This window comes from Rhinolophus ferrumequinum, chromosome 16, assembly GCF_004115265.2.
Source record: "Rhinolophus ferrumequinum isolate MPI-CBG mRhiFer1 chromosome 16, mRhiFer1_v1.p, whole genome shotgun sequence".
NCBI lineage: Eukaryota > Metazoa > Chordata > Mammalia > Chiroptera > Rhinolophidae > Rhinolophus > Rhinolophus ferrumequinum.
The window spans coordinates 6,596,383-6,609,918 of record NC_046299.1 but is presented as its reverse complement, the minus strand read 5'-3'; the positions used below and the strand labels follow the sequence as shown (position 1 = coordinate 6,609,918).

Sequence of the window (13,536 nt, the reverse complement as noted above, 5' to 3'; positions counted from 1 at the left end):
TCACCATCGTCACCATCACAACCATCGTCACCATCGTCACCATCACCACCATCACCACCATCGTCACCATCACCACCATCACCACCATCGTCGCCATCGTCACCATCACCACCATCGTCACCATCACCACCATCACCACCATCGTCACCAGCATCACCAGTAGCAGCAGCAGCAGCAGCAGCATCACTCTTATCTATCTTGTCATGACTATGTCTAAACGCTTTATGCACATACTGTAACTCATCTAATTCTGGTAATGACCCTCTAAGGTACTATTTATTGTTCCTATTTTTTAAACCAGGAAACTAAGGTTCAGAGAGGTTATGTGGCTTATTTAGTCAGCCAGGTGCCGAGGGGCAGTCTGTCTGTCCAAATCCACAGACAATGTGCCTCACCACCACTGAAACCCTCCTGTACCCAGTCCCAGAACTTAGTACCGGTTCTAGCACACTGTAAGTGCTATACGAAGTTTGTTGAATGAATACATAAATGATGCTTGCTTTCTCACCTCCCTTTTATGCAGTAGAGTCTCAGGGGGAGAGGGCTAACCACTTGTGCTGGAGGCAAGTGGCAAGTTATACCCAGAAAAATCTTTATCTTGCAGTCAGTCTCCTTCCAGGGCAGTTGACTCCAGACATTTCTTCTCAACTCAATTTTCAGAAGACTTCTGTGATGAACCTTTAAAAAAACAAAAAACTGAAGAAGGAAAGAAGGATAGGATGGACACAGCCCTCATCACTTGCTTCCACCTTGGCACTGGGATTCAAAGGCTTTAGTCCCTCCAGTCCTAGAATAGCCCCTTGTCCCGCACCCCAAATTTGCATAGCCCTCCCCAGTGCACAAAGCACTTTTTAGGTGTCTTATCTCCCTAGATTCTGAGATACGGGGTTATTATCCCTATTTCCAGGGTGAGAGCATGGATGCCCAGGGAGGCTGGGCAATCACCGCTGTTCAGGCAGCTTGTAAGAGGCCGAGCTGTGTGGCTTGAGCCCAGGTCCTCCGGCGTCGGAGCCCACGTGATCTCCCCTGCCCCACATTGCCTCTGCCCTGGGAGCAGAGGAGGCATGTTGGGCTGGGGCCTGAGGCCGCACTGGGAGCCAGGGGTGAGAGCGGAGCTTGCGGGCAGCTCTGGCAGCCTCGTCTCTGGTATCACATTCATTACAAGGGAGCCATTATGCTGATTGTCCTCATTCCTAAGGCGAAAAGAAAAGCAAACACAAGGTAACAAGTGAGAAAAGTGAAAGACTCCGGGAGGCCCGTTCTGGGACAGGGCATAGATGCAGGGAAGAGAGCTGCCAGGGAGCAGACAGTTTAGATTTTGTCCTTTAATGGCTGACCCTGTGATGCCAGGTTCTGGGGAAAAGAGAGACAGTGCTGTCCACTGAGCAGGGACGGCGTTCAGCTGACTGGTCCCTCGGCCTCCAGGAATCAGCTGAAGGTGGTTGTTTGTCTTTTGCCGCCACCCTGCCCTGATTTGCAACCCACTGAGAAAGCCCCTTGGATCTGAATTGACTGTTCATGATTGGCTCATGGCTTCTTCTAGGGGTGAGCAAATCCACAACCAAAGGCCATAGAAAGAGACCAGGAAAAAGAGGGCCCCTCTTCTTCCTCAGAACAGTGTCATGTCTGTGTCTGGCCCTGATGCCCACAGAGGCTGCGGCCGTCTCACCTCTGGCCTGAGAATGAAGCCAACATGCAGGGTTGGGCAGAGCCAAGGGCATCAGGGAGAAACGAGGTCAGAGCCTTGACCTCCCATCAAGAGCAGACCCTGCTCTGGACTCCTGGGTTGTGAGATGACAAACGTCCTTATGGGTTAAAGCAGTTTGAGTTCAGACCTTCTGTTATTTAGAGTAAAATCATCCCACACTGATGCACCAGGAGTCTGACCTTATCCTGGGGCGACGGAAGCACATGGAAAATGTGCTATGGATGGATGTGTGGGTGGACAGACAGATGGGGAGCCACTGCCTGGTCAAAAGGCAAGAGGCTGCCATAAATGACACAGGCTCTTTAGAAGGGACGACGCGAATCAGGAGCAGGAAGGACTAGAATCTGTAGGAGCTGGAGGCCCAGTGGTCCATGCCAGCGCCTACTCCTGCAACGAACCTTTGCAGGCGTGGAAGCCATGCATGGAGCAGTCTGTCCATTCAGCCACTGAGTCTGTGCCACAGCCTAGAAGGACATCAGAACCCAACACAACAGCCTCCCATTGGCATTGTCACACCCACCAGAGGGACAGTGCCCATTAGCTCTGCAACCACGGGGACAGTGCTCTGCCTGACTCGTTAACACACAGTCACCGGAGAATGTGTTTAATTGAAAACACAACCATATGATCACAGCCATCACCTCCTTATTCCCTTTTCCAATAAACAAAGGGGGAAATCTGGGACCAGAAGCTCAGGAAGTGCCAGTGTGGGGACATCAGAGAATAAAACAGATCACAAAATTAGGGCATTTGGTCTCGTGTGGGCTACTCAGAAGAGCCACACAGCCTGAGACAGCCGCATAATGTGTCGTGAATGGTCATTAAATGTTTGGTAAATGGGCCACCGGATGCTCAGGCACTCACAGGACATTCATGTGGAGTTAACCCCAAATCTCTCAGGAGCCCTTGCCGTGGAAGTCACGTGGAGTCATACATCCCTGGGTTAGTGTCGCGGCTCTGCCATTTCCTCACTTGGTGTCCATGACGCCATCACTTCACTCCCTGCTCCTCAGTTCCCCCAACTGTAACACAGGCGTGCGGGGCTCTGTTTTGTAAGGGTTAGATCCATGACAGGTGGAGGGGGCAGCGTGGCTCTTTGGAAGAATGGAAAACAGAGAATTAAGGAGGGAGGCAGGGAGGAACATGAGGGGAAGAGCGGGCTGGGGCTGCAGGCACGTGGGCCTGTAATTAGAAATGAACGTTTTGTGATTTACAGCCTCCTCAAATTTTGTTCTCTTCCATAGAATAAATATTACACCATTGGGTTCTACTTAAATAGGTTGTTTCCCAAACGCTTTCTGTGTCGAGCCAGCTAAGCCTCACCCCTCCTGGGTCCATCTTATCACAAACCAAAAATGGGAGTGCTCTGATGGCACACGAGGTTTCCACGATCTCCCCAGCACCCTCAGGCTCACCCAAACTCACCATTTACCTCTAACTTCAAACCTTTAAGACTCATAGGTTCCTGTGCCTTCAGGGGAGTTGCTTGTGTGGTCACTTTTCCATCAGCTTTCCATCAGCTCCCACGGCATCTCCAGTACAGCAGCCTGTGTGGCCGGCTCTACAGATGAACCCAAGCTATGGGGCTGTCACCCCCTTGTCGATGGTAAAGCCTGGAAGTGCAGACATTATATTGCTTTCATATCCAAGAAGCCAGGGCAAAAGATGCCTGTGTTCTCGAATAGTCTCTGCATTGTCCTCTATGACCTGATTGCCCTACACATAGTCTCCCTTACCGTGTTGTATATAAATGGAGGGCTGACATCAGCTGTCCCTATTAGCATATGAAAAATCTTCCCATTCCATTGATTGCTATTATTTCAGAGTCCCCCTCCTAATTCCCGCACTTAAGAGCTGAACATGTGTGAAACAGAAAAATGGGGCAGGGGGACTGCAGAGAGGGCAGGATCCAACAATAAACCTTTGTTGCACATGTGCTCCTCCCCCCCACTCACACCCAGCCTCCACCCTGGGGAGGGGCTGGCAAGAGCTGGACTTTGCCAAGCCGGCGGGACATCAGTCCTTGTGACAGCAAGGAAACTGAGGCAGAAGCCAGCCGCAGGGCTGGGCCTTTACAGCTGCTCCAGAGGCACTCCAGGGAGAGGGGTCAGGTCCATGGCCTCTGGGGGACTTCCGAGAAAAACCACCTGGGGCACAGCGAAGGGTCCCGTGTTCCCATCAACGGCCTCAGAACATCTGGTCGGAAGGCTCAGCACAGGGCAGTGCCCTGTGTTCCTAATAACACAAATATCACTCACCATCCCGCTAAGCAGGGTGTTCTAGGACTACCCGCAGTATCCTGGCCCATGACATGAAGATGGACAGCCAGAAAAAGGCATCGAGATTTCTGTGTCATTGTAAAGACTGTACGTGAAGAACGCAGGCAGGGGCTTCTGATGAAGGTAGAAATAGAATGTTCCCCCCTGGTTTTGAAAGTACCAGAAATGAATGGCCTCCTGCAGATGGAAGAAGCTCTGCGGGTAATATTGATTATCTTTGGGGCCAGAAATTGTTTTGCAGTTGCTGATTGAAAGGTTTTCTATTAATTCCTACTGGCAGGCAGAATAAGAAATATCGAATACCTAATTGCCTTTGAAATAATTGCACCCCCAAATGTAATATCTTAACCAATATGTCACGCAATCGATGTTTTGCTGAACTGGGGTGGTTTGGAAGGCAATGAAAGGTCAGGCCTCGGGGAAGGGTTGCACTAAGGCATTGAGAGGTGGGGTTGATGCCGGTCACTGCCACTTTAGTCCTGGCTTCTGTCTCAAAGGTGCTGGGTACATCTGCAAAGTTGGTGAATAGGAAGTCCCCGTCAGGGCCTAGGGCCACAGAAGTGGGGCCCTTTGCTGGAGGCAGCTGTGGGGGAAAGGATAGATTGCTGAGCTAGGAGTCAGAGACATGAGCTGGACTCACCACCATCCTGACCCAGTGACCTTGAGGAAGGTAATCAACCGCTTATGTTTCTATCTTCTCTCCTACAAAATGAGACCCACAGAGAACAACCTCGGGGGTGGGGGGGGCGGGGTGAAATCTGGTGAAATAACTCACCGATGCATGTGGAAGCATTTTGCATGTGGAAGCATTTTGCCATCTATGAATTCATCAATCCATTTGTTTAAAAAATATTCATTTAGCCCCTGCTCTGTAGCAGCGCTGTCCTAGATACTAAGGTGACAGCTGTGAATAAGGCAGACAAAATCTCTGCCCTCAGGGAGATTAATCCAGGGAGGAAGCGAGGCGACAAAGAGAGAAAGAGGTAAGATGTGTAGCACACTAGATGTGAAAAGAAAAAAGCAAACCAGGAAGGGAAGAATGAAAAGGCTGGGCTGAGAGAAACTGACGACTACAGGACAATGTTCTCCAGGAGTTTGGCTGTTACGGGAAGGGGCCGAAGCGGGTGACAGACAGCTAGGAAGTGGGGTCGTGGGAGGAGTTTGGTTCACAAGGAGAAAGCACCAGTGTCTGAATGTTAATGGGACGGAACCCGTAGAGAAAGGAAACCTGGATGCAGGAGAAAGAGGAGGACATTGCTTGAACAGTGTCTTTACAGCAGGGGACAGAAGATGGGATCTGGTGCCAAAGGGTTGGCCTTAGCTGGACACAGACGTGGTCCGTCCACAGTACAAAGACAGAAGACTGTGGAGGCAGACAGGCAGATGATAGGAGAACCTGTGGACAGTCTCTTAGGTTGCTTTATTTTTCTCCCTGAAGCAGGTACCAGGCCATCAGCAAAGAGAGGAGACGGGGTGGCCATCTGACCCTCAGGCGGTGTGCCCAGCATTTTGGGCAGTTTTCCTAAGGATGCAGAAGACTTGCTTCTCAGAGAGCAATTATGCCTTCCTCCCCACCCACCCCTATGGACATAGGGGATGCCAACGTATTCTATAACATCTCAACCACATTGCAGGGGTGACAGTACCTTCCTGCCACTGCCGTTTCTCCTATCCTAACTCACAGACTAGAGCATCGCTCAGCAAAGCTGCACCCTTCTTCCTCCTTCGAATGGGAGCCCTGCTAGCTGATAGTTCAATTGCTGTTTAGCAGCACCACTTTCCAAACACTGGTGTGGGATATTTTAAGTGATTGCTCTAATTGCCCGTGGTTTAGCCCCTGAATTAAAATAAATAAATAAATAAAAAATAAAAAATAATAAAAAACCTAATAGTCCTATGTTACACTGAGAATTTGAAAAAAGAAAATGAAATAATACTTTCTGAAAACCACTCAGTGTTATCCTAAAAATACCTTCTATTTGAAATTTTCCTTCAGCCCAAAGACGAGGACTTGGGGTTCCAGACAAGGAGGCTAGGGAGTGTGGGAGCCCAGCTCAGGGTCTCTTCAGACAACATACTTGGCTCAGATCTACATTTGATAAAATCAACACCCTTTTGTAAAAATGCTTCAGGGCTGCGAGCTAGGGGATGACAGAGGAAAGTCCACTTTTCTCCAGCAGCCAGGCGGCGTCAGGCGGCCCCCAAACATCAGCCCAGGCCCTGACGGCAGAGGCCCAGGCTCAGAGGAGACTGTGCCCTCACCTGTCTAAGCCCCCAGGTTCAGCAGAGAGAGCAGCTGCAGGGGAGGCATGTGTTTGGATAAACAGCACCGCTGGGTGTTTCTCAGTGAACCACTGAGGACGAGGACACAAAAGTCCTTGGGACGCGCTCTGACATGGAAGCTCCTGAAGGATAGGACTCGGCCAGGCACTGACCCAGGGTCTGAGCAAACCCTGTCTGCCCCAAAGCAGCCAATAGCCGTGGCCTCACCAGCCCTGGGCCTCCATGCTACTGACTGCCCTCCAATGTCCCCTTGGGCCGTGGTCTCTACTGGGGCCTCTTGGCAGCACTAGGCACCAGGGGTCACCCTTTTCTTAGACTCTTTCGCCCTCCCTGCCCTGGTTTCCTCCTACAGCTCTGGCCACTCCTCTCAGCTTGCTTCTCCTCCACCTGCTTTTGGAAGGATTTCTCCTGCAGGCCCTTCTCTGTTTGCTCCCTGTACGATTCTACTCATCTTCTAGGTCTTTGTCGATTCAGTCAACAAATATCTAAGCACCTGGTACGTGCTAAGCACTGACATAGGTGACCAGACCCTGAGATTACATTTTAGTGGGGAGGTGGGTACTAAGAAAGGAAACATGTGGGTCAGGAAACATTGAGGCTCACGAGAAGGTTCCCGCACGGAATGTTAGGCTCCCAGGCTCCGAGCCACACTCAGCTCTGAGGCCGTGAGGAAGTCACTTAGCCTCTGTGGGCCTGTTTCCCCCATCCATAAAATGACACGGTTGGACTATAATCTCATCTGTAGAACATCAGTGTCCAGTAAAATCTTCTGTGATGACGGACATCTGTGATACAGTACTTCCAATTCAGCTGTCACTAGTTACATAGGGGTATTGAACACTAAGGAATTGAGTGCTGTGTTTTATTTAATTTTTATCCATTTAAATTGTACGCGTGGCTAGGGGCTCCCAGGTATGATAGCACAACTCTTGCTGCCCTAACCTCCATCTCAGATGCTCTGTCATTATGTGAAAACGTTAGCCGATATCTCAACAAAGTTACCGACAAATTCTCTAGAGCTGATTGACAAAAATAAAGAGAGGACAGTCAGAGGTGAAAACAATTCTGATTTTTAAATAGGTTGGTTTCTCCTTCCAAAGGCAAAGCCCCCTCACCCCCACGTGAGACCTAGAAGACAATCCTAGCAGTCGTCTAGTCCTGGGGTTCTCCCCCCTGGCTGGGCATTAGAATCTGCTATGGAAGATTTTTAAAAGCACTGATAAGCAGGTCCCTCCTCAAACTGAGCCAGAACCTCGGGGCCTGGATCTGGGTCTTCATCGTGTTTTTACGGCTCCCCAGTGATTTTAATGTGCAGCCACTGCCTGACCCAACAGCCTCGCTGAATTCATGAGAAACTGAGGTCAGCAGGAAACAGCGGCTTGTCCGGCTCACATAGTGAGTTTGTCCCAGAGCCTGAGCGGGACTCCAGCTCCCAAAGCTGCACGAGCCATGAAGGCTCTGGTGCAGGGCTGGTGGGACAGTGTGCAGTGCCCATGGGAAATCCTCTTCCCGATTCCTCCTGGTCACTGAGCTGTGGCCCAAGCTGGGATTCCGTCTCCTGTCTTTCTAATTTTCCTACCAGTGCATGTTGACATTCTGAAGGATGGCATAAAGAAATCTCCCTTTCCCATTGGGGCGTATTATTAAGACTGAGCCCACAAATTTGAGAAAGATAACGCTCCCTCCTTCACATTGTAAAGTCAGCAATTTTCTGCTCCCGGAAACAGAGATTCCCGTATAAGCTCATTCGAGACACCGAGAGACCCAGCATCACATTGCACTGCACCAACTTTGCCTGAGGGGGTGGGAGAATTGGCTAGGGTGGGGATAGTGGGGGGGGGGTAGAAGAGGAGCAGCAGTGTGTGCCGGGCCAAGGTCCACTTTAGGCTAGGAAGGACCGTCCCCAGTGCAGAGTTGGTTCTGCAGAGCCTTGCGGAACCCTGGGCAGGTACCTCTCCCTGAGAGCCACTTGGTTAGAATGGGCGTTCTCAGCCAGCTCCGACTCCAGGCTCCTTCTGGAACAGGGCACCGGCCACTCCCCAGGAGCCTTGCTTTCACTCCCAGGATCCTTCAGTGTGCCTTTGGGCTCAGCAGCTGGCTCACACCCAGCTCATGTCCAATGGGTGACAAATGTTTCCTTTGCTACTTTTGTTTATTCCCAAAGTCAGCCTGGCCCGGTGTCCTGCAGGGCATCATGCGGGGTCTCTGGTCCCGCTCCCCACATAGGAACACAGGATACGGTGAGGTCAAAAAGGAACACCCACGGAGCCATAGATAGGGGAGTCATACCACTATAGTCTCGCTGGCGGCTGGGTTGGAGACACAGGAAGCAGGAGCTACACAATCCGCAAGCCCCCATTTTCTGCTAGCGTAGCCACAGCAGTTATATTAGTGGCCAATGGCTCACTGGTTACAGCTGACGGCCAACCAGCCACAGCTGATGGCCATCCAATCACAGTGGATGGCCATTTACTACCTGAGCCAGCACTTTTCCACGTGAGGGCGAGAGCCTGGAAACTGCACTCCTGGCTCTGTCCCCACACCTGGGGACACTTCCTCACTTAGTAGCTGTGTCATGTCCTAGCTGACCTTCGACTTCTTCATCTATAAGATGGAACCCACCTCTTGGGGTGGCAGGGAGGAAGGACTCAGTTGGGACAGTGCTAAGCACACAGCAAGGGTTTGATAAATGTCGGTTGTTTCGCCTCCCGCTCCCCGTCCCATCACTACCTGATGGTCAGCTTCCCCAGACTTGGATCCAGGTCTCGTTTTCTTTTGTTGTCGCCCGAGCATTTCTCAGTGCCTGGCAAGGGGCGAAGCACAATGGACAGTCGGCAAACGTATGTTCAATGCTTTAAAAATGCCAGAAGGAGAGAACACAGGCTTGCTCCCCCCACCCCCACGCCTTGTTTCTTCCCCAGGAATTGAAACTGAAAACTGCCTTCCCTTCACTGACAAACCCGAAAAACAGACTGTCTTACAGCCATTTCCTTGGTTACAAACAGCACGGCCTCAAACACATTCCCTTCAAACAATAGGAGGAAATGAGGGGGACTGAGAACACTGCCTGAATATTGCAGAATTGTTCAGGAGGCCTACGTTTTAGATGCTGGTGGCGTGAAGAGGAGGAGGCTGGGAGCTGGCAGGCTGGACAGGAAAGGAAACCAGGAAATGGGGTGTGTGTGCATGTGTGTGTGTGTGTGTGTGCGCACGCGTGTGTGTCCTGTGTGTTAGGTCAGCTACGGGCATGGTCAAAGCGGCCAGGAGCCAAGTCAGACCCCTCCTCACATGACAGAAACTGAGGCCCCTGGCGTTTCCCAGAAAAGACCTTCCTTGCGATAAACAACTCCGGACGCAGCTGCTCGGCCCGATCTGCGCTGGGGGGGCCTGCTTAACTGTCACCTCCCTCAGCCAGCCCCCACACCAAAAACCGCATATATGCCTCCCTCACTCTGCCCTGGGTCTGCAGACGGGTGAACCTCGCCCGGTGAACCTCGCCCGGGGGCGCAGAATAAAGCACTCACCTTTCTCAACCCGCCTGACTCTCTGAGCCTCATTATCTCGCCGCAAGCCTTACACTGTGGAGTGAGCGCCATTCACAGATGCAGACAGAAACAAGACCATTGCAGCCTGGGGTGCTTTCTGACTCCCTGGGAGTTCTCCAGGCAGCAGGGGCAACCCCCAAGGATGGGAAGATGGAGAGTCCCCGCGTGGTGAAAGATGGTAGGAAATCTGTAGATGACATAGAATGCCCAGGACCTAAGAATGCTCTCTCAGGAAAGCCAGTGTCCGCTTTTATCATGGATGAGCCTGGGTTTTTGATATGGTCTCTGATGGAAAAAAGATAGAAGGGCTGAGAACTGTTGATTTGTAGGGTAGTCAGAGCTGGGACAGAGCTGGCGAGGCCTGACTCCTAAGCCTTGCCACACCACTGCCTGGGTTAGGGGGACAAGCCCACCCAGAGAGCTCAGAAACGGCCCAAAGAATTCAGGTGGAGCTGGGAAGTCATTACCACTCAAAGTCTGTCTGTCTCTCTGTCTCCATCTCTCTCTTTTTCCCCTGGACCACATGGTCTCTCTCTCTCTAGTTCTTTCTTTTCTGATCTGCCACAAATCCACGTGACCTTGCAGTTCAAAGTGCACCACACATGGGCTAGCCGCAGGTTGCTTGGTCCGGTCCTTCATTTCATAGATATCTATAAGCTGCCCACCATTTGCCTGGCACTGTCAGGCACTGTCCTCACCCTGAGAATGGAGGGTGAGCAAGGCAGAAGGACCCCCATGGGCTTACATTATCGTTCCAATTCTCCAGGGAAATAGTTTGGCCAATCGAAGGACTAGCTGGTCTTAGGGTACTGTCACCCCTGGTTCAATCAACTATAGCAAGAAGAGTCACATGATACCAAAATCACTAAACTTGAACCTTTGCTGGAGCTATGAGAAGACCAGATCCAGCCTGCCACTTGTCTTTGTAAATAAAGTTTTATTGGAACACAGCCATATCCATTCATTCACATATTGTCGGTGGCTATCTTCACATCAATCTGGCCGAGTTGATAGGTGTGACAGAAACTACAGGGCCTGCAAACCTACAATATTTACTATCTGACACTTGACAGAAAAAGTTGGCTGAACTCTGAACTAGGACAACAGAGATGAAAACCCATGAGTGCCACAAAGTACTGTATAAACGTAAAGAGTTACAGTGACAGTTATATTGTCCCTCATCCTGTCAGGACTTCAAGAGTCAGCTGGATCCCCTGGATAAAGGATCAAACATTCTGGATAGTATTTTCCATGGTACCAGATTCTAGGCCGTTTGCCAATACCAGATGGAGCTGATCTGTCCAGGTCCTGCTGCGTGTGGACGTGAATTCTGCTGAGACTCTCAAGACGGCATGAACCCATGCAAAGATGAAAGGAGGTACCATTGTACACCCAGACGTTGTGCTCAGCGCCTCAAAACCATTATCTCATTGATCCTCCCAACAGCTTTATGAGGCCAGCTCTGTTTTTGCCCAATTTTATTGAAACAGGCTTCGGGAGACCCCACAGTTCAGTAAAAGATAGAGCCAGAATGGAACCCAGTTCTGCAGACACTGGGGCGCTCCTGCCCTCCTCCCCAGACTAACGTGTTTGTTAAAAGTTCTCTCTCTCTCTCTCTCTCTCTCTCTCTCTCTCTCTCTCTCTATATATATATATATATATATATATATATATATATATATTTCATCCACCGAGTTAACATGTGAGTGCATAATCTGCGCCAAATAGCAGGCTGGGTGTTTTGGGGGAACAGGAAGAATGATGAATAAGGTGTGGCCCTTGCTTCAGGGAGAGAACACGTGGGGCGAGTACCGACGCAGATGACACTAGAAGCAGAATGAAACTAGCGCTGTGGCAGCAGCAAAGACAAATCCTCAGGAAGCTTGCAGCTGAGCAGCATTGCAGCAAATACTCCTGCACCCAGGGCACTGGCAGGGACAGTCGCCTTTACCAAGCCCAGTTCCTCACCTGCCTTGAACTGCATTTCCCAGGCTGCCCTGCGTAGGTGTGGCCCCGCGGCTGCTATGACAGGTCCCCACTCCGTGGGTTCTCCTAGTTCACTGGAATGGAGATGGCCCCAGAGAGACGATAGATGCAGGTGAAGATGACATTGAAGATGACGAGTCACAAGATAGAAGGAGTCAGGGTGACCAAGTCGACTGCTCCGGTCGGCTGCTGCTGGGGCTTTGTTCACGGGCATGACCGAGAACAAACAGTGATCGTGCTGAACCTGTGAAATCTGGGGGTTGTTTGCTGCAGGAGCGAGCATGAGCTCACACACTGGTTCCCAACTTTGTCCTGCAACTGAAATCACGCTTATTTGACATCCAGACCCCCGGACTCCACCCTAGGTGTTCTGATTCAATAGACGCAGGGTGTGGCCTTAGCGTGCACACTGGCAAAACTCATCCTACGTGATTCTGGTACGAACCCTGGTTAAGATTCACTGGTGCCTAGAAAACTCCCTCATTTTACAGATTTTACAGGAAATGAGGCACCGAGAAGTCATTGTACCAGATCACACAGCTAGTCAGGGGCAGAGGTAGGACCCAAACTTTGGTTCTGTACACTAGTTAGACCTGATTGTACACTAATTTCCTGGTTATACAGTAAGTCCCCTGACTGTACACGAACTTCCCGAGTAGGAGGCTAACCAGTCCTGGTTGCACACTAACTTCTCTAGTTGGCGGTTAACTTGTCCTTGTTATACACCAACTAATCCTGGTTGCACACTCACTTCCCTGATTGTACATTAACTAGTCTTGGTGTACACTAACGTGTCCTTGCTGTACACTAACTTGCCCTGGCTGTACTCTAACTAGTCCTAGTTGAACGCTAACTTGTCCTGTTTGACACACATCTTTGTCACACTATGTCTGTTCTGTTTCTCTCCTGTCTGTCTCCCAAACCAGCTGTGAGCTATAGAATCTGAACATACTGACTCTCCTTCCCCCACCCCCACCCTTGGCTCAGCGCCCACTGGGTTCTGGCACATAGTAGGTGTTTCTTAACACTCACGAGCACAGCTGTCAGTTCCAGGCAGGATTTTAAGTTAACGTTCCTGCAAATGTGATTCTCGCTGCAAGTCAGTGAATGGTTAAGGAGCAGTCGTCACCTCCAGGATCATTATCCTCAATGAGGGGATTTAGGTTCATTAGATTTTGGCATTTACCAAGGAAAAAAATTTACCTGGGGGCTCAGAAGAAAATTCCATTTCATATTTTAAAGTCACAGCCTAGTTTTTAAATTTCCTAATGGATTTATAACAAGAGAAAAATTACCTCTTAATACGCCGTGCTTGCCAGACTCCAATCGATTCCCATTGTGAGTTCGGCTGTATGACCTCTTTGCTTCAGAGCCCTGATCTTCCCCAGGCCTCTGCACTGACCACTCTCACAGAAACTACTTCCCCAGAGAGCTAGTCAGGTGATGCCCATGCCCCAGCCCTCCCGCCGAGGTCCCTGAGGGTGCCTCCCCCATCATGCACACACACACCCAGGCGAGCACCCTGGGATGGAGGTAGATGCCAGCTGTTGGGGTTAGAACCTCCAGAAGGAGCCTAAGAGACCTTCTTGTTCACCTTCTGGTGACGCGTAAGGAACCAGAGGCCCAGAGGCAGGCCTGGAAGGTGAATTGGAGGCAAACCCAGATTGGACTTCCAATCTCTTCCCCTCCACCACCCTTTCGCCCACCCAACGCTCGCTGGGCACCCTGGCCCCTG

At 50.7% G+C, this 13,536-nt stretch overlaps 1 long non-coding RNA gene across 1 annotated transcript; it reads right to left on the bottom strand.

Moving 5' to 3' along the window:
* Positions 1-513: 513 nt before the first annotated feature.
* Positions 514-9,115, bottom strand: LOC117036278 (uncharacterized). The gene is made up of 3 exons (XR_004425344.1): positions 9,001-9,115; positions 3,134-3,321; positions 514-678 (listed from the first exon to the last, which is right to left on the bottom strand). It is a non-coding gene; the product is annotated as an uncharacterized LOC117036278 (long non-coding RNA).
* Between the last annotated feature and the right edge of the window lie 4,421 nt (positions 9,116-13,536).